Source organism: Delphinapterus leucas, chromosome 5, assembly GCF_059928025.1.
Source record: "Delphinapterus leucas isolate spDelLeu-1000000601 "Yukka" chromosome 5, BTC_Dleu_Yukka2, whole genome shotgun sequence".
NCBI lineage: Eukaryota > Metazoa > Chordata > Mammalia > Artiodactyla > Monodontidae > Delphinapterus > Delphinapterus leucas.
Window position 1 is genome coordinate 116,297,245 of NC_143133.1, and position 25,842 is coordinate 116,323,086.

The window sequence follows — 25,842 nt, forward strand, 5'->3', positions numbered from 1 at the left end:
AGTCAGTTTTCTAATGTAATGACTCCAACATGTGTTTCTATATAGTTTACACATATACTATGTGTCTTTTTTACATGCGAGAACCAGAAACCTGAATTTTTTCTCCTCAGTGGCAGGAATATATACAACAGGGGGCATACCTCAGTAAGAAAAAAGAGTCATGAAATTGTACCTTCTTGAGGTTTGCTTTAGATCATCTTTCTGATGAGTGATTTAAATAAGATACAACCTAAGGTGATGGGGGCCCAAGGGCCTCATGTCATGGTCATAAAGTAGTGGCTCTCAGATGAGATGTCTGGTTCATTTCTTCCAGTCAGTGTCATGACCAGATTCATCACAGAGAACTGACTTCAGTAATCACACGGTGGTTCCAGGCCACAACTTGTTTGTAGCAGGGCAGAGGATGGGAAAGAACAAAGCTGCAGCCCTGTGTTTGTGTTCATCAGCCCACGGTCAAGTGGGCATGGACTCCTGAATCTCTTAGCTTGGCTATTAAGGAAGGTAATGGAATCCTCTGGGTTGTGTCCTCCTTGACGCTATGCCTCTTTGTTTGGTGTTAAAGGTTTCTAATGGGAAGTAAGAGAGATTGAGTAATTCACTCAGGTGTATGTTTCATCCTGAAATATGAGAGCATGTTAGATCAAAGGGCCCAGAAGCTAACTTTCTCTCTATATCCTGCAACTAGTGAGGTTTAGCATGTATCTCAACTCTCTAAACATACACACATGCACACAACACGTGCTGACACACCTGCATGCACATATCACACATATATGCACATGCCTTGTTGATGTCTGGTCATTATTATCATTCTTTCTGCCTCCAGAATTCTCCCCCAACCCTGAAGAAAGGACTCCAGTACCACCATCAGCAGTGATGGCAAATTAGGATCACCCTAGTTTTGTGCATTGGAAGAAGGCTACAGCATGACACTTGGGGAGAAAGCTTCTTAATATAGTACAGGTTGAGAGTTTTATACCTAATTCATCGACCTACCTCTGTGTGTTGATGGCTTTGTTTCAGAAACTTACAGTGATAAATTCACGAGTCCATGGATTATTTCGCAGAATCTACAATATGGTAGGAAACCCAAAGATTAAACACATATAACAATTTAGACTAGAAAATCTTATACCCTGAAAAGAATTTTCAAAGATAGTATAAGTTATTACCAAATTCTGTAATGTGGGCAGCATAAGTTGCCAATAATGTACAGCTAAATCTAGAAATAGAAAACAAAATAAAAATGTCTTTATGAAAATGAAAGGAATATTATGTTACCATAATGAAACCCTAGACCAAATCTACATAGTAGAGGTGGAGAGCATTTTAACGTATGATTGTAACTGAACTAACACAAATGTGACATCCAGCTCATTCATCAGCGTAGCTCATGATCTATATTTAAGGTAGATCACCGGACAATATCATTAATAACAAAGTCTGAGAACTGAGCCAACTCCTGAGTTATGTAAGTAAATCTTAATGAACAGCAGTCCCCTGGTGTTATATCTCTGTGTACCGGGACACGGCAGAAATGGAGACTGAGCTCTACTGTGCTCTTAAAGTGAAGAGTGACATGTGCCGGGCATTGCATCGTGTTGTACATGTGAAGAGAGATAAGTAATGGCATCCACGTGAGGGAATTCAGGAAGCCACTGTGCTGGAGAGAAGCCAAGTGGGCCCCAAGGAGGGAGTCAAGTTTGGGGTTCATTCTTGAGGCAGCTAACTCAGGCTTAGGGGAACAATTTGCTTCCTTTCTCAGCCGACTTTCTTTGGCCAGGTCTAAACTCTACCACATACTATTTATTGAATGCCTCCTCTATGCCAGGTGATTTACCTATATTACTACTGCAGTAGTCCTCATGGAGTTGAAGAATTGCCATCCTTTTCTACAGGTGAGGAAACCAAGGCTCAGAGCAGTTAAGTACCTTGCTTGAAGTCATATAGACAGGAAGTAAGGGGTGCAGATTCCAATCATCCTTTACTTTAGATGCCCTAGTAAACCTTGAGATACTTCTGTAGGCTGCATGTTTGTGTCCCCCAAATTCATATGTTGAAACCTAACCCCCAAGGTGATGGTAGTAGGAGGTGGGACCTTTGGGAGATAATTAGGTGGGATTAGTGCCCTTGTAAAAGTGGCCAAGAAAGCTCCCTTGCCCCTTCCACCATGTGAGGACACAAGGAGAAGTCTTTGACCTGGAAGAGGGTTCTCACCTGACCATTCTGGCACCCTGATATCAGACTTCCAACCTCCAGGACAGTGACAAATAAATTTCTGTTGTGTATAAGCCACCCAGTCTATGATATTTTTGTTACAGCAGCCCAAATGGACTAAGACAGATACTGTGCCGATATGACGTAGATTAATTGGAATAAATGTGGAGAAAATAAGTTTGCTAAATACAAGTGAAGGTGGTTGCTGGCAGATTAAATGAAGTATTAGTGGTTGGGGCAGTGGAAGGGCGAGGAAGGGAGAGTGTAAAGGTACACCTAAAAAACAGTGTTAAACAATGCAGAAGAGGCAGAGCGGGTCGGAAAAGTACAACACTAACAAATGATTCGGCGTGTAGAGGCACACGCAAATTCAAGCACTGTGCAGAAGGCTCTGTACTGGTGCCTTGTTCAGACATATAGGAGGTATCAAAGCCCTCAGGAAATGTATAGATGAATGGAGAAAAAAGACATATAATAATGTATTAAGAGCTACCATTAGAGATATTAACAGAGGGCTATGGAAGCCCAGGAGAGAAGAGACTAAACTGTAACTGAGAGATTTGGGAAAGGATTTGTTGAGTATGGGCCTTGAAGGATACACAGTGCTCTGGCTGGTGGTAACAGAGCCTGCGGTGGGGATAAAAGTGTGGGAAAAGGGCATTCCAAACAGAGGTCGGTAGGAACTTGATAGGAATACCAGGAGATGCCTAGAGGATTGAGTCAGTGTCGTAAGCCAGACTGAGCCATCTTTGGGAGCATGTGGGAGGTCATGCCAAGAAGTTTGGACTTCACTCAGCCTTAGGGAGCCATGGAAGATTTCTGAGTAACTGAATGATGTCTGGAGTTGTGCTTTAGGATGAGCATTCTGACGCCTCTGTCAAGAATGAACAGAAATGAGGATAGAATCAAGACTTTTACAGTAATAGTTTATATAAAAGGTAAGGGAACCTCAACCAAGTCTGTGGCAGTGAAAGAGGAAGAAACACAAGAGACAGTCATTGAAGAGGTAGCATCAGAATGTGAAGAATGAAGAGTAGCAAAGAATCAGTGATATGGCCATGAGTCTTTTTGAGTAAAAGTATCCTGTGTTCCAGGAGGGGGAGGAAGTAAAGCTGTTCATGGAATAGAGACTTAAATTAGAAGCCAGCCTTCATGGTTTGCAGTGTGGGAAGCACTACTAGTGACAGACTCTTCTTTAGTCATATGTACATCAAGGTTAGAAAAGATGACTAGGAATATTGTGTCTGGCAAAGACAATAGCTGTACCACACTTTATAGTAATTGGGTTTGTGTATATCCGAAAGTGTTTATGGACTGGATTGCACTGTGAGTACCATTGGCCATACATTAAAATTAGTCTCAGGACTTCCCTGGTGGTGCAGCGGTTAAGAATCCGCCTGCCAATGCAGGGGACACAGGTTCGAGCCCTGGTCCGGGAAGATCCCACATGCCACCAAGCAACTAAGCCCATGAGCCACAACTACTGAGCCTGTGCTCTAGAGCCCACGAGCCACAACTACTGAGCTCGCGAGCCACAACTACTGAAGCCCATGAGCCTAGAGCCTGTGCTCCGCAGCAAGAGAAGCCACCGCAATGAGAAGCCCGTGCACCGCAATGAAGAGCAGCCCCCGCTCACTGCAACTAGAGAAAGCCCGCGTGCAGCAACGAAGACCCAATGCAGCCAAGAATAAATAAGTTAATAAAAAAAATTAGTCTCACTTTTTAAATTACAATACATGCTATACACATATATGCCTTCAGAATATATTCATATATACACAGATATATTACTTAATATAGATACAATATCTTTGATATATATAAAATACATCATATATATACATATGGTATGTTGTGGCCTCTCCCGTTGCGGAGCGCAGGCTCCGGACGCGCAGGCTCAGCGGCCATGGCTCATGGGCCCAGCCGCTCAGCGGCCATGGCTCATGGGCCCAGCCGCTCAGCGGCCATGGCTCATGGGCCCAGCCGCTCCGCGGCATGTGGAATCTTCCCGGACCGGGCACAAACCCGTGTCCCCTGCATTGGCAGGCGGACTCTCAACCAGTGCGCCACCAGGGAAGCCCAAAGCTATTCAATCTTAGAAATATAATATTGAGTGAAAAAAATCAACTCCCTACTTAAAGTATGATACTCTTTTGATAAATTGCAAAGATAAGCAAAACTTTATAGATACATAGAGAAAGAGACAAGGTACTTTCAAATTCAGTATGTCTGTTCTTAAGGTAGAAGAAGCCTATATAGGTCAGTGGTAAAGCCCAATCTAAATGCTGAAACAGATACTTGAAGGAGAATTTTCAGTAGGGAATGAGGTCCTAAGGATCCTTCTGGGATAGTCTTTTCAGGTCATATCCAAAACCCAACATTCAACTCTAAGAATCTAAATGTTTACACAAAACAATTTATTGAATGAAACTGTGTTCTATGTCTCGATACTTCATTACCACAAATGCCATAACTTCATTACTTAGTAAAGATAAAATTTGGTGTACTATTACTTACCTGCAACACACTGATTATAAAGGACAGGAAAAAAACTGAACACCATGTTATTTATAGATCTATACACATGTAATAAAAGTGTTATATAAAAATGAAGAAAGCGATTTTAAAAAGGCTATTCAAGTGGCATTGTTGAGGGGATGGGGGCACAGATAAAGAGGAGGCCGTGGAAGTAAATATATCTTGGAAAATTTCTAAATTACTCTTTTAAAACAGTAAGCCAGCCGAAGCATTGAGAATGAGTGTTAGATAAAGGAAGCACCCTTCTTCCTAAGAAAGGAACAACCCCAGTATTGGATGTGATGGATCTATGATGTTACAGGAGAAGAGAGAAAAGGCAGGGAATGTGGAGAGGGGGGGTCTATTAACAAGACATTGCTGAAATCGCTTTTGCTTGGTGAAAAGGAAGCTTCCTGAGTATTGTTTGTGGAGATATGTCTATTGCTTCAATCTATTTCACGTAGGTTACTTATTTATAACTTTAAAGATAATTTAATATGTAAAACCTCCTCTGCTGAAATGTGGGTATTAATTTACAAGCATCATTTATTGCACTTATGGCTGATGGATTGTTATGAGTCAGAACTAATAAATTTGTAAGGATTCATAGAATATCAGTCGTGGAAAAAAAAAAAAAAAAGGTGTCTGCATGGTTGCCATGTAACTGCATCTGCCGGGAAGGCTGGATGACAGGAGAGGACTGCTGGGCCCCATGTCTTGCTGAGGAAGGGGAGTGATGGGCAGTAGGGAGAGCAGTAAAATGGATGATGAATACCTTTTAATTGAGTGGATATTGGCAGCAGTACATTGACCAGGACATTAAGTGTCTGGCAAAGCGGAGAGCTTTTGCTGAACACGGTTACACCCGCATGGAAGTGCCCGTTCTATAGTGAGCCAGGTGATGCTAACGAAACCGGGCTTTGTTGAAACGAACCAGGCACAAGATTCAACAAGCAGAAAATTGCTGTAGGCCTCAGGGTTTATCTTCTCTCTGCAGATAAAGAATCTTGCACTCCATGTTACGTTCCAAAGTGGTGTTAGGGCAAAGAGGTTTAGAAAGACAACGGCGGCAGCCCACCAGATTTCCTCGCCACAGAGGAAAGCACGTGGTAAGAGTTGAGTTGGGTGTTTTCCCCAGCCCTTTGGAAGGTGAGGTCCCTTCTCTCCACATGCTCTTAAGTGAGGGGTAGGGAGAGCCACGTGGTTCATACTTGCCTTTGGATGGAGGTAGAAATAGGAGCCAAAGAGCCCCCGCTGACCTCCTCCCCCCTCTTTCCGAGAGTATGATGCGCCAGGAGGAGGAAGGTGAGGGGCGTCTGCCTTCTGATTAAGGGAAGCTGAACACCCAGTCCACGGTTGGCTTTTTTACATGTTAATCTGTATGGTCAGTTGAGAGAGGAGGATTTCTACATGCCTTTTCACACAGCCTCCCATTTCCTTTTTTGGTTTTTCTCCATTTCTTCCCTTCCTTCTCCCTCCCCCGCTCAACACATTCACACGCACACACACACTCACAAACATGTTCACAACACACTCTCTCTCTCACTTTCTCTCTCTGGGTTTCCCCCTCCCTGCTTTGCTAGCACCTGGTTTTTGAACAAAGCCCCAGGCTGACCTCAGGAAGTAGAAGGACTCTGGGTTAAGAGTTGCCTGTTACTGTAATTGTTTATTAGACCTGAAGTTTGATTGGCCAAATTGAATTAAATAAATATTTAGCAGGCAGAAGCTGTCCTGTCTGGGAACATCAAAGGACTGTGACAGACTCCACCACCGGCCCTGGCATCAGGCCTGACAGTACAGTGGCTACTGCTGGCTTTTACAGGCAGGACCCAGGCCTTTACCATCCCACAGAAAGGGCCCTTTGTGGTTCTGTACAGATAATGACGTATTCTGTAATAACCTAAATGAGAAAAGAATTTGAAAAAGAATAGATACATGTATATGTATAACTGAATCACTTTGCTGGACACCTGGAGCTAACACAACATTGTTAATCAACTATACTCCAATATACGATAAAAATTTTCAAAAAATTCACATTTATAAGAAGGAAGGCTCTTCAATGTAAAATGTATTCTGTGTTGGATGTCTCTCCATCCTGTACCCCCGCCACAAACACACACCCCAGGGGCCCTTACTTTGCTCGTTTTAGGAAGATGTTTTGTCATGCTTTGGTTAATCTCTGGCGGCAAGCTACAGAATAAGGAACAGTGATACATTCATTTTACCTCAGAAGATAAAGAGGCTCACTCTACGGAGGCTCATGGGCTGCGCCTGAGTGGAAAAAGCCAACAAGGGAATCTCTAGGGGCAAACCACACCCTCAAGGGTCACGTGGTCTGTCATCTGTCCTGTCTGTATACGTATCTCTTTCTCTCATTTGTTTTCCTCCCTCCCTCCTTTCTTTCCTTCTTTCCTCTCTCAGCCTCTCTATTTCCTCAAAGTAATTTCTTTGCAACCCGATCTTCCCACGTGGCTCACCCCAGCTCCTGGCCTCTCTCTGTGTTGCTATCCTTTTGGTTCTGCTAAACTGCACTGCTAACTGCATCTCTTTCTCTGCATTCCCCGATATATCTCCCAGAGTCAGAAGCTGATGGAGCAAGTTCATCTTTCAAGCCAGACTGTGTCATACAGAGACAGCAGGCTTTCCTTGGATCAGGCGTTCCTCCTTGGTTCCATCAGCTATGACCAATGAAGCTACAAATTCTTGTAGAATTTGGTCGCTTCATTTAAAATGGAGATATGGGAGATCAACACTGCTGGTGAAAGTATTTGAAACTATCAATAGATTAGGTCTATGAGTATCACAGTATCTTTTCCAATGGTTTGTCTCTCATGCAAACCTACTTTTAGAGGGACTTTGGGTAACATTTTTCTAGAAATAAAGATTATTAGTTGACGACACTTACTTGGAATTTGTGGTGATTTTAGCTTTTTGGTTGACATTTCCTTGGCCTAGCAGAGACTTGTTTGGAAAATAGTGTCTCGGCCCTCCATATCTGTGGTTCAGCGTCCACAGATTCAATCAACAGTGGATCCTGTAGTCCTATAGTACTTATTGAAAAAAATCCACATATAAGTGGACCCCTGCAGTTCAGCAGTGCAAACCCATTGTTCAAGGGTCTACTGTATTTCTATAGCACTTACCTATTAGGTATTATAAGTAATCTGAGGTGACTTAAAGCATACAGGAGGGGCTTATCTGGTGACGCAGTGGTTAAGAATCTGCCTGCCAATTCAGGGGACACAGGTTCGGGCCCTGGTCCGGGAGGATCCCACAAGCTGTGGAGCAACTAAGCCCGTGCACCACAACTACTGAAGCCCTCGCGCCCTAGAGCCCATGCTCTGCAACAAGAGAAGCCACCACAATGAGAAGCCTGCGCACCACAATGAAGAGTAGCCCCTGCTCACCACAACTAGAGAAAGCCCGCACACAGCAACAAAGAACCAACGCAGCCAAAAATAAATAAATCAAATAAATAAATTAAAAAAAAAAGCATACAGGAGGATGTACGTAAGTTATATGCAAATACTACACCATTTTATTTAAGGGACTTGAGCATCTGTGGATTTTGGTATCCACAGGAGTTCTGGACAAATCCCCTATGAATATCGAGGGATGACTGTATAAATTAAGCAATGACAATTTAACTCTAGGGACAGACGGTATATGGGAAATCTCTGTACCTCCCCCCTCAATTTTGCTCTGAACCTTAAACTGCTCTAAAAAAATAAAATTTAAAAAAAATTTTTTTAATCAAACAAAAAAATTAAAGCATAGGAGAAAATTAGTGTCCTGATTGGAGAAATAAGAACAGAATGCCTTTTATTTACAAGATACTTTTCTTAAGTTTGGTCAAAGGAAGGCAGTCAAAAAAGCACTATTCAAAGAATTAAGCAAATCAGGAAATTGTTTCTAAAGTACTTTTTTAAAGTTCTTTTCACTCTTCAGAAAGTGATTCCAGAAACAGGGATTACTGAAGGAGACGACATGGGAGGGTTGTTGACACTGTGAGGATGTTTCAGTAGGAGGAAGATAAAGGCCCCTGATGAAGAGAATGCCTTCCATTGACCTACACAAATATCCGGAACTTCAGTTTGGTAGAAAATAATTAGAGCAGGTGGGGACATGCTCAGAACATCGCATTCAAAGTGATAATGTAATTAAATATCGCATAAAATAGCAAAACATGAAGTGGAAAACATTTTAATATGTCTCTGCAGTTCTAGGTGGTACAAGGTCCAAAGAAGAAACAGCAGATGAAACCCAGTCACGATCAAGTAGTGTCTTAGCCTGTTGGTGAATTTTAGTGCCAAGAACAACAGGCTTGCTCAGGGAAGAGGCACATGAAGGCAGAACAGCCGGGCTTCATGGCTCCTGGAACTTGGGGCATATGGGTTAATGCTCTGCTGTCACCAGCTTGAGATTCTTCATTTTTTAATCAAGGGGTCCTGCATTTTCATTTAGCACTGGGTCCTACAAGTGGCATAGTCGGTCTCACTGGAATTGGAGGCTCCTTCACAGCATCTTGGGACACAAGAACCATAACCTAAGTGATTCCAGGATAACAAAGGAAACATGGACTCATCTTCCAACTCTGCCACCTCACTTCTTCTTTAGAGATCTAAAAATGGGACCGTAGTTGCCCTTCTGACTGTTCCGTTCACACAGCCTACAACTGGGCAAGCCCTGAAAATTCCTACAGCACTGACAAAGCCTTCAATTTCATAATTAGAAATAAAAAAAAATCATGGAATCAATTAGTAATATGATAACCTAAGCAATGAACATACTAATGTGTGGTTAATCAATGAACAGTGTAAAGGTCTAGTGTCCCATTACTCCCCATTTAAGCAGAAAAAGGGACTTAAAAGGACAGAGAAAAGGGAAAGTGACATGAAGGGGAGGAGGTTACGGTGGGGGGACGGGGACAGCGCACAATGACGTGTCTTCACCGCATTGCAGTTTTTGCCTTTAACTCTTCCTTGCTGCTGTGTTTGAGTACTTGTAATTGACCCTCCAGTCTTGCCAACCCTGCTTGCCTTAATTGATAACGATGTCTTTTAATATGGCAATTTCGTAAGGAGGGAGCTTAATCCCTGCGGGAATGGCTGTTGCGTATCTTCAAAATGGCGAGACTGGCCTCTCCTCCCTTGCGTCCTCAGTCTGTCTTTGTACTAGTGAAGCTCCAGCGCAGGATCTTCCTCAACCCCTCTGTCAACTCAGGGTATGAATTCGGGTCCACAGACTCTGCCTGGAAATGTGTTCTGGTGGGACAACTCTTTTGGTCACAGAGCTTTTCATGGGATGGGACAACATGGACTTCTCTCCTTCAGTGTGACTCCTTTGATTCCACTTAAGAAGAATAGTAGGCCTCTGTCTTCCACCTGATTAAAAGGATCTCCATTTCTGCCGGAAGAATGTCTGTTGTAGAAACCATTCCAGCAGCTTTACTCTGTGAGAGCCGTTGGTGTAGGAGAGACACCTTGTCTAAGACAAGGCTTGAAGACCTTTCACCTCTACAACCAGGGGAAGGAGGGGCAGGCGATAGTGGACAGTGGATGCTGGCGCATCCCCACGTGGTCACCTGGCTGGGCCCAGGCTGGGCATCCACACCAGACTTCCCTACAGCCAATGGGTCTGCAGTTCCAAACTCCATCAGACTTAATAGCAGAAAAAGTACGTGCTCTCTTCCTCCACTTCTGTCTTCTCTGTTGCCCTATAGCATGATTAAGTGTCTAGCATCTTGCAAAACAAATGAACAAATGTAGCTCTTTCCTTTCTTCCTTAAAAAGAACACAATCAACCGAGACTGTGGCATAACAACAGTTGACTCGTAGTTGCTTCTTGTGCCTGAAAGCCAAATATACTCCAGCAAACACAGCCTATGCCTGTGTGTTATGTACTAATAAGTGCTGTCATGGTTGTATAGATGCTAGTGTATTTGAGTTTCAGCTGTTCCCTGAGATAAACTATCACATCTGAATAGTGATACAACACTAATAGGGGAGCTGTGATGGTTTAATTCTAACTTCAGTGTTCTAGAACTCCCTGGTGACTAGAGTTATAATGGCTCTGTTTTACTAGCCTCCAAGTCATGATGGATAAAATGTGGGCAATTTCTAGTGTAGAGAGTGCTCACTATCCAACTTCAAAGAAAATATCCCTTTGTGGTGAGTAGCAATGCCAATGGCTAACCAGCATCATGGGCAAATGAAATTTCATTATCATCTAGAAATTTCATCTTGCTTTTTAATGCAGTTGTTTTTGTTTTTTTTTTTTACTGTACTGGACTTTTAGCATTGCTGCTGGAAAGGAACAACACTGCTTGACATAACATTTGATTTTTCTCTCCTTTCCTGTCCACTCATAACAAAGCACCAAAATGATCACATGGGAAGTGCTCTACCTCAACCCTGCGTTTTGGGGGCCGTTGGACAGTTTCCCATTATCTTGCTTATGTCGTAGTCTCTAACTTGAATAGTTTTTTAATATACCTCCTTGAAATCCAGAAGTTACCTTTGACTCTTTCCTTACTCTCCTCATCTAATCTGTTGTCAGGTGTTGTTGATTGTGTCCTCACATATGTCACCTCTTCTCCGTACCTGTCATTCTTGCTGCAGTTCAGACCATCCCTGGTCCCCTAACCTATATCAGTAGCTTCCAAACTGCTTTCTCTCCTGCACTGATCTTCTCTGGTCCACAGATTCCCCCCTCCCTTCTGAGTCCCACTATGTCACTCCTAGCTGGTCACTGCTTGCTCGCAAAGTCTCAGGAGCTCTCCATCGCCCGCGGACAGAGCCCAGATTCCACCATAGCCAGTTGTCGACGGTGCTCTGTGATCCAGCTCCAGCCGCCATGCTGCCTTCACTGGCCTGGTCTCCCCCAGACACGGCTTTTCTACGCCTTGCCTCCACAGCCTCCTTCCAGTGCTTTCGTTCAAGCTGTTTCCTCTCCCTGGAGTGCTTTCCCCTAATCTTTACAGATCCCACTCTGCCCATCCTTAAAGATCCATAGCTTCTTCAGGAAGCCTTCCCTTATCCCTCCAATAGGAATGCATTTCTCCTTCCTCTTCACGCCCATCACCATTTATTTGTTTCTCCTAACACTTCTTACTTTCTGTATTATTTTTATATATTTCCTAGTAGCCCATAAACTACTTGAAGGCAGGGTCTAAGAGTCATCCCTGTTCCATCCAGAGAGCTTTGTATGGGGCCTTAAACAAATACGGTACTTGTCAATGAATATTTGCTAAATCAATAACTCCATTTCCAGTCTAATCAACGAATGGCTTTGGAGTTGATTATTAAGTGAAACTATGTTTTAAGTTAAAAGAAAGTTATTATGGGCATCACACTGATGGAGAAAAAAGGTATCAATAAGGAGAGAGGAAGGCTAAAATAAACCCTATGGTGTTGGGTCAGGATCAGAGTAGTAGCATAAACTACTCTCTATGTACACAGAGAGATACAGAAATATACATATATGTATATAAATGGGTTAATATGCATACATATATTACCTAGCTGTATCTGCTGAGAAACAAGAAGCTCACTCAGCACCCATATCTTGTTTCTAAACACCATTCTCCAATAAAAGGAACCAAGCCTCCTTGCAGAAGCAGTTGTTTTTCAGGCCTCAGGCAGGGGAAATACAAAATGAACCTGGAACATCTTAACAGTGCCAGCAAATAAGGAAACACTCCCCTCAAAAGACAAGGGCTTGTCAAAAGAACACAGGAGTCGATGTAAATGTGTTCCTAGTGACCAAAGCTGGTACAGCTTGGGCAAAAAAATAAAGATAGTAGTGAATTTTAACCCATAGAATAAAATAAATATCCAGGAGTCCATACTGATTAAAAAACAAAAAACATGGGAGAAGTGACAGCTCTTCCTTAAGTAGAATTCCAGATAATAAATGTGGAAGGAAATTGGGAAACAGAATCACCCTTAGGCAAACACCACAGTAACGATTATTTCAGGCAGGAACCACAGATGGATGCTAAAATTAGTGGGTAACATTTGAGGAGAAACAGGATTCGTATAGTGTCAGCATATCCCCCTCAAGATACTTTGTTACTACACAGGGAAAGATAGTGAAACTTTACAGTGGAAATACAAGCAGGCACTGTTCTTACCAAGTGATCAAGGCAAATAGCACCAGTGATAAGCCATAATGACATCATGACCCCCTTGATATGGTGCACTGAGAAGAACACGTCATTTTTGTAGTAGGCTTGCTAAAAAGGCATAAGTTCCTTCAAGTCATGACAATACATTAGGCAAACCCAAACTGAGGGACCTTCCACAGAATAACTGTTCAGTAGTCTTCAAAAGTGTCAAGGCCAAGAAAGACATGGGAAGATGGAGGAATTGTTACAAACTGGAAAAGACTAAGGAGAGATAACAACTGGATGCAATGCAGGATCATCTTGGATAGGATCCTGCAACGGCAAAAGGATATTAGTGTAAGAAATGGTGAAATTCTAATAAGGTCTGTAGTTTAATTAGCAATATGGTATGGATGTTAATTTCCTGTTCCTGATCATTCTACTGTGGTTAAGTAAGACATGAACATTAAGGAGAGCAACGTAAAGGATACGAAGGGCTTTGTACTATTTTTGCAACTTTTCTGTAGGTCAAAAAATAGTTCAAAATTTAAAAAAAACTTTTTAAAGGAAGGCTATTCGTGATTAATATTGTAAACATTTCTTTAATCCAGAGAGGATCCAAACTACCTTTAAAGGAAGTTCAGCAGTCAAACATCCTTTGTATTCTTTCTAGTCATCATTCTTTTCCATGTCTTACATCTCTTGTTTCCACTTGTTTCTAGATATATGGGTCTAACAGCCTGTGCACAAAAGCTCTTTCCTTCTGGTCAGAAACTACAGAACATATGCCATCCCTGTATGTGGATGTTTGGGTTTCCCAGCTGACCGGGGCTCTGTCTGAAATCTCTTCTGACAACGTGATGCAAACAGCAGCATTTTCTCCTTTGCCTGGACCTTCCCATCACCCTGGGAAGTTCTTTAGCAAGAGCAGAGGCTGCCGTCTTTGTTCCTGTGCTTTTCTCCATCCTCCTGTGGCTTCTTGCATCGGGACTTGGTGGAGTGCTCAAGATGGCACCAATCCTACGATGACTGGACTGGTACAACATTCACCTCCTTTGCCCTCTGTGCCTTCTCCTTTTCCAGCGAACCAGTCGACATACTTTTTTTCAAAACGTTTTATTTTGGAAATGTTCAAACATACAGAAAAATAGAGAGACTATAATAAACCCTTTGTGAACTTGTTCGTCACCAGACAGGTACCATTTCCAAGGGTCATCAATGGTCTGTATTCTGCATGCTGAGGATGAAGGTGACGGCACTGGCCCCAGTTCTTACACGTCATTCATACTTATTTTTATACTCATAGTTTAGGGACAATGCCTTGTTTCTTGGCCACTTTATCTTATCAGTAGGAGCAACTGCTCCAGTGAGGGTTCCCCAAAGTCCACTCTCCCACCCCTTTGCACAATGCAGATTGAGGTCATTTCTGTGGTGCCTAATGAAAGAGGGACCTCTTTAAACGTTTGCTTAGGGGCCCAAATTTAATTTATGCTTTTACTCTAATCTTAAAGACATTTTTTGCTGTAAAGTCTGATCCTTCTAACAGAAGCTGAAATCGTGTTTTGCTGATTGTGTGACTAAACCCTGAAGGAAAAGGGGTAATGAAAGGTCACCAAACCAGAGTTCTTCCAGTTGCTAATCGGGGTTTCTCCATCATCAGTAATTCAGGTTTAGGAATCCCAGGTTTTATTCCTAACAAAGCATTCCAGCAATTTTGGGTCATCAGAAAGTGATGATCTAAATGGATACCGAAATGAGATGAATAAGATGCTCATTTCCTGAGGGTAAGAGAGATTTTCACATCTGTATCCAAGTAGGATACCAAAGCGTGAAAGCCACACCTCTTTGAGAGAAGTAGTATTTGGGAGTGAAACCTGCCAGACGATGAAAGTATACTTTGCGATAACTGACTTCAGTGATTTTCATAGTCATCTAAACATTTTACAATAGGGTATGATTTTTATTTCATGATGGTGAGAAGGAATGCCATTTCTTGTTTCAGGATAACAGAATTCAAGATGCTTACATGGAGAGAAAATTTTATGTGTTACAAATTAGAAAAAAAGTGAAAACATTTTTATGTAAATAACATAAAAGTAGAGATCTCAGAGATGGATCTTTATATATTTTAAGTTAAAATAGCCTCTTTATGTGCACATAAAGAAGTAATCAAAAGAAGAGGAATATCTCTGTCCACCTGTGACTGTTGCCTCTACTTTGATCACCTCAGACTTGCTATTAACAGCATGTTCTCTTTTACCCTACTTCTCCATCTTTGCAGTAGAATTTCTTTCTGAGATTTTAGTACAATTCCGCTGCTATCTCTGGATGAGAGTGACATTATGGGAGCCCAGAGATTTTGTGAGTTTCTGTGTCTGGGGAGAGATAAAGAGAGTAAGTTGAAGTCGTCTGGGGTCAGTATCACATTTTTTTGATTCCATGGTGATATTCAAACACTAAGAAGAAAAAATAAATTAAAATGTAATGTTTCTGCTGAGTGGGGATGGGAGAGAGTTCATGTCTTGTTGAGAAACAGATCTAGCATTTCTAGAGACATTAGATTTTGGAAATATAGCAAGGTGGTGTCTCAAGACAGGGTTATAAGCGAGTCTCCTAAATATATTGGTCTATCATCTTTTGCAGGGCTCTTCTTTCCTAATAAAGGGAGGTAGTAATCAACTACCATGCCAAAGTAACTAAGCAGCTGACCTATAACCAACAACAGGGTCAGTAACTTAGGACCCTATGAGTTTCAGAAAAATTACCTACGTTTTAATAAACTAGGGAAGCATCTAAATAGTTTTAGAAAGCTTTTCATCATAAATGTTTCAAATCTTTAAAAATTATTTTGGCACTTAAAAGATGTAGCCTCAGTGTGCGTGTGTGTATCTTAAATGAAATACTTCATTCCCCGAAGTGCAGGATAAGCAAGGCACTTACTATAATTTTCAGAAGGGTTTTACCATAGTGCACTCACCGGTATTTCCAGGCCTGAGATGATGAGGCAATTCCGTGAATGTTAAGTCAGGAAACCACGGAGAACACAAATGAACCAAACACACCATTCCTTGCTTATGTAAACAGCAGTACTTGACCTGACGTCAGCAGTTATGGACCCTGAAAGCTACTGTCCTCGTGAGTTGCCATGACTCTTCCCAGACAGGCGGAGGTACAGGAGTGCGTGCCTCCCTGCAGGCGGGGCCGTGCAGCCACGCTGCTGGCCCGGTGGAGCTTCACTGCCCGGTTCCCCACCACCTGGTGCCTGGGGTGTGGGAGCTGGAGTTTTTTCTACAGGAGGTGCAGCGAGTAACAAAAAGGCAAGTCATGGGTGCAAGGCCAGGTCCTCTGTTGTTCCGAGGACCCAGTGTATGCTGGTCTGGAGGCTCCACAAGCATGCTTGCAGATTGACTACTTTTCAGCGTGTCAATTACCTTTCTGGAACCCCATCGTGCGCAGGGCTCACACGGGCCGCAGACCGCCTTCGCACTCCAGCGCCATCCGCCTTGAAGGGAGAGCTTTATCCTTACGCCCACTGGATCGGAGGCTGCTGCAGTCTAACGCTGACAGCAGCTCTGCTCCATCTTGGCTGTATCCCTTGTGCCAGGAACCTCGGGGAAGAGACAGGGATTTGGCAAAACTCCTGGCAAATGGACGGCGCCCCGGTGAGCGCCGTGCGTAGCGTTTCTTAGCGTTGCCAGACATCCACCGCTGCCTTCTCCCGCTACCTCGGGAAACAAGGGCCATTGCGGGGCAGATTTTAAAGTGAAAAACAGAGAAAAGTAAAAGAAACCGAAGCCCAGAACTTAAAAATAGAGGGTTTCCCAAAACTTTAGCTTCTTGAGTGAGAAATAAATTTAAATCTTGTGTCTGATTCCCCTGATCTTTCCGATTTAGCTGAGGCAGAAAACCAATCCATTGCCTTATCGACTGGGATCGCTAGCCTGAGGTTAGGGACCCACCGTCGTCTCTGAAGCAGGCCCGCCTTCTCTGCTGCTATATTACCCCTCTAACATTTTTGCGCTCGTGCTCTCTATTGCCTTTGATATGGTAATGCTCTTGCACAAGAAAAGCCTTTTTTTTTTTTCTTAATATGAGTGCTTAAGGAATTAAAGGTGAGTGAGAGGTGGAGGGTGTTAAGAAGGATGGCAGTTTCTCATTAAAAAATAAATAAGTATACCCCGTGGAATAGAAAAAGAAGAAAGGAAGATAAAGGGAACCCAAGTGGGAGGACAGGCAGGTGTCTCTCGGCGGAGGCAGGAGCCGGGGTTCCTAACAGGCTGGCTCACGGCCCTTTAACGTTGCGTACGTGCTCCTCCGGCCCCTCATTGATTTCCCTCTGCCCTCCAAAGACCTGGCTGCAGTTAAGCCTTGTGTCCTCCACGTGATGCTGAGCCGAATCAGATTTTCCTTTTAGTTGTTCGATCAAATTTTCCTTCCTAGAGCTTCGAAGGCACACTTGGGACCATCTAGTAATTGCCTCCCCGCACTGAACTGCTGATACCTTTATTGGATTGGCATAGGGTTTCAGAGGACTGTGTTTAACATGCAGTGAGCCGCAGCAGCAATGCAAACAGCCCCAGTGTTTAAACAAGCATCCATTAGGCCAGGAAACAAGGCGGTGCCAGCCCATTTGGTGCTCTGTAGTGCTGGCAGCTTGAGGTGCGCTGGGCAGCCGGGCCGCTGGAGTGGGAGAGGGCAGGCGGGGAGGGGAGGCGGAGGAATTGCAGTGTCAGAAAAGGAGCAGATTCTCTGCGGAAGAGGGGGGTGCGGGGTCGGAGGGGGGGAGGGAAATGTGGCTGGGGACATGTGCAAAGCTCATTAATACCTCATTATGTTAGGACTGCAATCTCCCCGCAGACAGGCGTTAACATTTGCGGTGCCAGAGGAAGAGCTGCGGGAAAGCAGCACTGACCACGCCCCCCCTTTTTTTGCAAGCCCCAGCAAGCTCCACACACTTGCTTTGCACCGAGGGAGTGGTGGTGTTGAATTTGTGAGGGAAGGCTGCGAGCAAACCCCTAAGGAGCTATAGGGACCAATGCAGTACAGTGAACTGAGACGGAAAACTGTAGAGTTTGTAAATAACGAAGTGACCAGCTTTCCAAGGTGCCGGCAAGTGATGCAGAGGGAGGAGCGTTGACCGGAAGCCAGGAAAGGGAGACAGTGGGTCTCAAGCATGAGCCATCCTGGAGCCTGGGTGTGTGCAGTGGTAGATAGACATGCTCCAGATTCAGACCCAGGCATCCCAGAGAGTGTGGCACTTGTGCCCTGAGTTTGCCCAGGGCTCCCCGGGACCAACCAGGCTAGCATAAGGCAGAGAGGAGACAAATGAGGACTAACGAGAAGAAAAGAGGGCAGGGGGATTCAGCCTGTGGGATGTGGGAGGCTGTATTCTCAGCTGCTGCCACCTGCCCTATTAGTATGGGTGGAGCAAAGGGAAGGTGATAAAGCAGATAGAAGGTTCTGTGTGTGCGTGGGGGTGGGGTGAGGGAAGAGGAGGTTTTGCTTTCTTCAGATCCGACCTGGCAGGGCCCAAACCCTCCTAGGCTTCACCCCAGGAATTAAATCCCCGTGTGCCATAGCTCTGTAGCTCTGGCCGGAGCTGGACCCTGTGCCTCACTCACCCCCGGCAGCAACCCCAGGGGCTCCAGCACTGAGACAGCGGCCTCATGGGAGGAAAAGTTGCAGCCATGTTCTGTAGAAACTACAACTTTCCTGCAGACACTTAATCCTGCTCTGTTAAAGGATCAGGTGTTTCTCTCTGCCCTGAACCCTTATGTGTCCTCTATCCAGAAGCAAAAGGTGGGTGGTAGCCACTCTAGCAAAGAGTTACACAACAGAATGGACCAAAACACAATGGTGTGTGGATTTTGTATCATGAAGGCCCCTTAAGGTAATTCATGTTCCAGCCCTTTCAGAATATCCCATTTCTGCCTTTTCGTTTTGTTTGTTTTGTTATTTCTACCTTAGAATTTTCTTTCTGTGAATGTCCAGCATTCGGGTTCTGTTTCTAGCATAAGTGGACACTGACACACCCAGAGGTCCACAGGGCCGTCGCCCATGGACATTCAGCCCACGTTCTGGAAGCAGTGGGCAGATGAAGGAGGACGTAGCCTTGATGGATGTCCTATGAAGTGACAGGGCCGTCTTTCAAGTATGGTTTGTGAAGACCTTTATGGTCACACTTCGTTCTGACTTAACACAATATTCCATAAAAATATGGATTATCCATTAATTTACAGAAAGGCAAAAGAGTTAATTTCATCACTGAAAGCCATTTGTATTCCTTTTGGAAAAAAGAAAAAACAAAACTAGAGTCCTCTTAGCCGGTAGCTTGTTATGTACAACGGTGCCTGTAATGAACATCTAAAGATAAATGTATTTGATCATCACAACCAGGTTTACTTAGGTTGGTTAGAAATACAGTTATGGCTCCAAATGCTTCTGAGGAACATTAAACAAGGCTTTTTACAGTGTGGCCTCTATAGTTAAAATAGTCAAATTCAGGCTCTGTGTATTAAAATCTACTGTTCTTTCGACTATGCAGCTTTGATAAATCAAGCAAGAGTCATAAGAACAGAGCTAGGAAATAGTTCAATTGCTATACTTTCATAGCCATATATAAGAAAAAACATGCCTTATGCTGTTTACATGTTGACTTTCCCAAGCTTGATTCCATTAAAAAATAAAGCAGGACAAAAAATGAAGAATTGTTACAAACAGTAGACTACTTCTAGACTTAACTTCTGTATGTAACCACGGCAGGTCCCTATTGTGGGATGTATGACATCCCACAAGATCTTGCCTGTTTTAGACTCACAAACTTAGAGAATGAACTTATGGTTACCTTGGGGGGGGGAGGGGGGAGGGATAACCTGGGAGTTTGGGATTGACATGTACACATGGCTATATTTAAAATCAAATGCCTTTCCATGAAAAAAATAAATTTAAAAAAAGGTAGAATAAGCATTAAACACTTTTAAAAAATTTGCCTGTTTTTCCTGAGCTGCTCCTTCCCTCGATCCTTTTCAGTGGCCTGAGCAGGACCCTCACAGATTTGTGTTCTTCACCCTGTCATTTCCCAGCATCTAAACTTTTCCATCTTCGATTCTTCTGCTTTCCTTTCTAGGAAAGAGAGTGGAAGTTAAGTTTCATCCAAACTTTCTACCTAACCAAAAAATTATGACATCCAAATTGCCCATTTGAGGCAAGAAGGAGAGTCATGTAGCAGAATTACAGTTCAGAGTAAAATGGGACTTCAATTTCCATTAAAAAGAAAAGGTGAATTCCTAGCTCCTTTCAGGCTTCTGCCATGAATCAAAACTTAAAGTGAAATATCAGAAAATCAAGGATGAGATGAAACCTAAAGAGATGTTTCCTTCCCTTTTCATCCCCCTTCCTCAATGGAGACCATATCTAAATCATCCCAGATGGCTGTTCTATTTTTAAAGATCTCCAGAAAAGGAGATTCTACCACCTCCTCAGTAACCCATTCCAGCATCTCTTGTTCCTCTCAGCCAGAATACTTTTTTTCTGAGAGCCCTAGGAGGAAGAAGAGATACGCTGTCCCAGGTTTAGGGACTTGGGCTAGTCCTCTCTAGGATTTTACCCCTCAGTGGACACTCCGAGGCATGGGTAATGTCTTTCTTCAGTAACAAAGGTTGTTTTTCTCTAATCTTTAGCTTTATATTAGTGAGCTTCTTGGGGGCCCATGGAAAATCCTCTAGAGGGCCTGCTGTTTACACAGCCCTGTCCTAGATAAGAGGATGACGGGTAGCAAGGAAGTGTATTCATTTCAGCCTAAGAGGAGAACAAGGTCACGCACAGCCGCAGAGCTGACCATCTGTACTGGACAGACTTGTTCATGCACTCACTCACTCGCTCATTCATTCTTTCATTCGGGAAGTACCTACTGACCTCAACCATGGGCCAGTCCCTGTGCTAGACACTGGGCACAGACACATCAGTCAACAACGTGGACTAGGTCCTTATCACCAGTGAGCTACACTTGGATGGGGGAAGAATACCAAGTCAAAAGTAAGAAGCATAATGGTTATAAATTGTGATAAGGGGCGTGAAGGAAATAAAACAGCGATGTGCTCGAGCCTAGGTGGGGTGAGGCTAACTGAGACAGCATGGCCAGGAAGTTGATACTTGCGCTGAAACCTGAAGGATGACCAGGAGGTAGGAGGGGCAGGTTCAAGGCAGAGGGGAAGCAGGTGCAGAGGCAGGAGAAGAGGCCCGGGTGGCCAGAGCGCGGTGGAGGAGGGAGCCTGGCCTGACATGGGCTTGGAGACACCATGTCATCCAGCGATTCCAGGCCATGAGGGTGACTTTAAGAGAATGGGAATCTGTAGAAGGACCTTAGGCAGCAAGACATGCTCTGATGAATGGTTTTAAGCGATTCCTCTGGTTGCTCGTGGAGAACAGGTTGGAGAGACCGTAGGATAAGAAGCAAGGTTAACCGGTTAGGTGGAGAGCACAAGAGGCCGGGGAGAGGCGAGGGTGGGGTGAAGGCTGTTGGGGCGGGGGAGACTCAGACAAGGAGGTAGATGGGCGGAGGCTGTGCTGAAAACACAGACGCTGCACCCAGGCATAGGTCTGCTCCATTTTAAGGCGACAGAATACATAGAAATCAGAAGTTTTAAAGAAGTAATTATCCCCTTTATGAAATGATTCACCACAAGGATCTATTACATGAAGTAAGGGTAGGAACGTGTGTATGTGTCTTTGACTATAACTTTTAATAAGAGATATAAAATCTTAATAGACAGATCATGGAATTCGAAGGAATTGTAGAGGTCATTTTCCCCTACCTTCCACCCAATAAAGAATCCCCTTTACAAATCCCCGGCAGGTGAACATGCAACTTGGTATGAAAACTCAAGGGACAGGAAGCCCAATAGCCTCACAGTGAAGCCCTTTCTATTTTCAAAAGTTCCTCCTTATAGAGAGGCTGGAAAATTTCTCCCCATAATTTCCAACCCTTGATCTTAGTTCCATATTCTGGAGCTACATTAGATTAAATGTAATCCATTTCCTACATAGCAATGGTCAGCTATTTAAAGACGAGCTCTGGCATTCCCACTCCCCAGTTCTTCTCTTTCTCCAGCAAAATATACTTGGCTTCTTCATCTGTTTCTCACGTGATATGGTTTCTGGGGTCTTCCGTGCCCTGGTTATACCCCCTTGCTGCCTGATGAGAATGAAGGCACAGAACCAAGCCCAGCCTTCCAGCTGCCATGAGTGTAGCACATACACAGTCCCCCTGGATCTGGAGAATGTACATTCATTACTGTAACCTGGAATTACAAAAACACATGGCTTTGAACTTCGAGGAAATCAGGGCTGTTTATAAAACAGGTTCCACCCAACCTGATCTGTTACTGCTAACCAGTAGGAGAACTGTTGTTACACTTTTTTTTTTTTTTTTTTGCTTTGTAAGCGGTAGAGTTTTATACAAATATAAAGTTATGCACCTTTAAAGCTATCATGCCAATAAGATACATTCAATTAAACAAAACATCTTCAAAAAATTTTTAACAGTGTATAAATACAATCACGAAATAATCAATCTGCTGATTAAAACAAAGTTTACAGCACCTACAACAGAATTTACAGATGCCTACAATAGTTTGTGGATTGTTACAGATACTGTTTTAAGAAATACCATTAATACAAATACATGATTTACAATATCCCCATTATAGCAAGAAAAAAAATACATCCGTAAAATAAAACGTCTTTTAGGCATTTACAGTGCCAAGTATTGAAACGATTATTCTCACTATGACATGAGAATAATACTCTTTTAGTGGTAAAAGATAGACTTCATTAGGCCAAGGACCACTGAAGAGCCTCTGGAAGGTTCCAAAGTAAAATCTGGCTATCTTTCCCCAAAAATAAATAGAACAGCAGCAATGCCTACGTATCCCATGAACATAAACTATGAAAATTCCTTTTATATTAACTGGGCCTTAAGTACGTGACTCATTACAAATAAAAATAAACAAAATTTTAGAAACTAGTTAGCACCAATAGCCCAAATTTGGTTTTTACCTGCCTGTAAATGCCTAGGATAAGAAGTTTCATCATGAAGTATATATTAAGTGTAAAATTAACAATTATTTCTAACTCTATATATAAGCCAAAGTGCTCACTCTTACCATGGAAGCAAATAAAATAATCTACAGAAATAGTATGTAAACACAGAGAGTTTTGAGATAGACTAGGAACATCCTTCTTGTTCTGTGGATCAAAATGCAAAGGTCTCCATTCCATAGGGGCATGAACACAAACACTTGTGTTAATTTAACACATGGATCTTACACGACTATGTGCATACACATATGTACACCATGAACCAAATGTTAACAATGTTTCTAGCTACACCACACCTTCAAGCCCCATATGCTAGAAAGTAAAAACTTAATATGAAAACTACTTTTCCTTTTTTTTTTTAAAGTAAACTTTAAAATGGAAAAACAAACCCAACACTCCTCTTTGCAATAGGTACTGAGTTCTAAAGGTTCAGAGTCAAGACCCCCTTCAGTTGTTCCCAATGGAAAGAACACACAGGCTCCCTCACTCTCTTCAGGAGATCTGATCGTCTCCAGTGGTTTGTCTTAAAAACTGCTTTCCAAGGTACGATGTAGCCATGCTGGTTAAATTCTTCCTGCTGCCCACTTTGCACCTGATGTAGCCATACAGGTTGGCCCCTTGCAGCACCACACCCATGATAACCACCGCCAGCCACTTCACTCTGAAGGAGAAGAGGGCACTAAAGGCAAATATTACCCACAGCACCGGACAGGCAATGAGTCCTAACCAGGAGATTCTTGATTCAGCCTCTGAAACAGTTTCACTGTCTTGAGGAGAGGCCTGCCTGGACTCAAACACCCAATGGCTTTTTCCATCTTCATCAGTATGATTTCACCAGCACAGGCCAACCATTAGTCTACCTGTGACATTCTTGACTGCCCAGAAGTCACATGACAGCAACAAGATAATTGTCACCATACAGGCAATAAAGCTGCTGCTGGACAACCCACAGGGAAGATAGACTATAATTGCACTGACTCGAAAGAATAAATGGAAAAATGATGCCACTGGGTGTCTGATTTTGGATTTTTCTGGTCTACTAGTTGTCTCCTCTTCTGCATCAAACAGTGAAACATCTTCAATGTCATCATTACTGTCCTGCTGCAACATGGCGGCCCACACCAGCCTGTTGTTACACTTTCGGAGGATCACGAACCACACTGAGAATCTGATGAAAGCTTTACATCCTCTCTCCTGAAAAAAGGGGCATATAACCACAAAATTCTGCATACAATTCTTGGGGATTCTTAGAGATCCTAAAATCCATTTTTATGTAGACCTCAAGTTAAAAAATCAGCAGTATTGGGCTTCCCTGGTGGCGCAGTGGTTGAGAGTCCACCTGCCGATGCAGGGGACGCGGGTTCGTGCCCCGGTCCGGGAAGATCCCACATGCTGCGGAGTGGCTGGGCCCATGAGCCATGGCCGCTGAGCCTGCGCGTCCAGAGCCTGTGCTCCGCGACGGGAGGGGCCACAACAGTGAGAGGCCCGCGTAACGCAAAAAAAAAAAATCATCAGTATTCATGTTGTGGAACCCTGGATCCATCATCTAAAACTGTATATTTGCATTGTCTTTATACTTGTTAACAATATTGAAGAGGGGGATGAGGAACACCCACCTGGAAATCCCTACAGGTCACTATGGAACCATTAATGGAAGAGGAGAGTTACAGGAAGTCTTCACGTGGCATTGTTGGATACGTTGCTTATGTTACCTCATTTAGTGTATACAGTCGTCTTCTGAACTACAGAATATTAGCCCTGTCTATGAGGAAAGTGAAATTGAAGTGAAGGATATTAATAAAGAAACGTGAAGAGAATTACAGAGATCCAGGTGAAGGCAGTGCCAGTATAATGTGAGTTTTTACAGCTCCAGAGATGAACCACGGTGGATGAGCAAGTTTGGTTTCCTGGGAAATTCGTCCTTGTGTTGGTGCCTTTGTAGAGATGTCCCTGGAGGGTGGTTGTCAATGTGATTGGCCATTCCCGTGGCCTACATGGGTGGCATGCCATGCTCTTTAGGATCAGACTGGGGTTGGGTTAGTGGGCAGTATGTATCTCTACCTGAGCAACTCAGACAGCTGCAGAACTGTTCTGAGAACATCTGAAAGAACTGCAGCCCTTACAGGAAATCCCCTTTCAGATAGTACTTCCTTATGTGCCAGCCGCCCACTGCATAGAAAGAGCAGTTCTGAAGATGCCTCCCCTCCTTCCCTGTTTCATTTGAGAGCCACACTCATTTCAGAATAGTTTGGAAATAAGAAACACATTCCATTCACAAGCGGAGAGGCATGTAACTAACGGAAAGCATAGGCCTTTGAATTCAACTCTCAACTCCCTCACATGAGCTGTGTGACCCTGGGTAGTCTGTTTCATCTTCCGGAGCCCTAGTTTCCTCATTTGTATAAATGATGTTTATTACCTTGCAGGGTCGATGTGGGAATTGAGAGAAAAGATTTGGGATCTGGCTGGCATAGAATGGATACATGATGAATGTTTGCTACTTGCTGGTAACTTGGAGCAGGGCTTAAATTGTTGGGACCCGTCTGGGTAACAGTAGATTTGGTTCAGCAATACCATCAGACTTACCCTGGTTTGGACCTGGATCCCTGAGCCATTCCAGAGGAATTCTTGTCCCCGTACCCACCCCTCATCACCATCAAAATTTTGCTTAAGATAAAGAGGAAGTGTTCACCATAAACCCATCCTCCATGTGAGGTGCCATGTCACAGGGGCGTTTAGAGGACTCCCCAATACTACTTAGTCCCCAGCCTCTCAAGGATACCGGATGTCGTGGTACCTTGGGTGTGCACACGCACACGTGCGCACGCGCACACACACATACACATCTCTGAGATGAAGCAGTATGTGAATTTTCGCAGTTAGCAGACCTCCGTGGTAGT

The 25,842-nt window shown here is 43.5% G+C and overlaps 1 protein-coding gene and 1 pseudogene across 1 annotated transcript in view; one reads left to right on the forward strand and one right to left on the reverse strand.

The window, feature by feature from the left end:
- Positions 1-25,842, forward strand: part of MAML3 (mastermind like transcriptional coactivator 3) — a 431,510-nt gene that overhangs the window by 192,824 nt on the left and 212,844 nt on the right. The gene's annotated exons all lie outside the window — the stretch shown is intronic.
- LOC149749225 (Golgi apparatus membrane protein TVP23 homolog B pseudogene) lies at positions 12,943-24,174 on the reverse strand (annotated as a pseudogene).